This window comes from Chrysochloris asiatica, unplaced genomic scaffold (genome assembly GCF_000296735.1).
Source record: "Chrysochloris asiatica unplaced genomic scaffold, ChrAsi1.0 scaffold00116, whole genome shotgun sequence".
In the NCBI taxonomy this organism is placed as follows: domain Eukaryota; kingdom Metazoa; phylum Chordata; class Mammalia; order Afrosoricida; family Chrysochloridae; genus Chrysochloris; species Chrysochloris asiatica.
In genome coordinates, this window is record NW_006408634.1 from 709,141 (window position 1) to 709,976 (window position 836).

The window sequence follows — 836 nt, forward strand, 5'->3', positions numbered from 1 at the left end:
TGCCATCTTAGCCACAAAACACAAATGCAGTGGCCTTGCGACGGCTCAACTTCAGATTGCTCTCGGTTACACTAGGTTGCCGTTAGGCACTGGCATGTTGGTGGGTGTTGGGATGTTTTCCCAACTCATAGCAACCTTGTGTAACAGAATGAAACACTGCCCAGTCCTGCTTCAGCCTCACAATCACGGCCGTGATGGCAGCCGGTGTCAGTCCATCTCATTGAAGTCCTGTCTCCTTTTCGCTGTCCCTCTCCTTTAACCAAGCATGATGTCCTTCTCCAGGAGCTGATTCTTCCTGATTGCATGGCCAAATGACCTTCCTCTCTTCCCAGTGCATTCTAGCTATTCATCTTCCAAGACAGATGTCTTCATCTTTGTGGCAGTTAATGGCATGTTCAGTGTTCTTGAATTGATTGTTGAAAATACCATGGCTTGGTCAGGTGCACAGTTGTTACAGTTTTGCTTTTTAATATTTCAATCAAGTGTTTTGCAGCAGGTTTGCCCAACACAATGTCTCATTTGATTTCTTGACTGCTGCTTCCATAGGTGTCGATTGTGGATCCAAGTAAAATGAAATCCTTGATGATTTCAGCATTTTCTCCATTTGTCATGATGTTGTTTATTGGTCCACTTGTGAAGATTTTTGTGTATGTTGAGGTGCATTCCATACTCAAGGCTATAATCTTCAATCTTCATCAAGGCTATATCATTTGTATATCACAAGTTAATGGGCCTTCCCCTAAGCTTGATGGCATGGCCTTCATATATAGTCCAGCTTTTCAGATGTTTTGCTCAGCATACAGATTGGATAAGTGTAATGAAAGGATGTGGCCCTG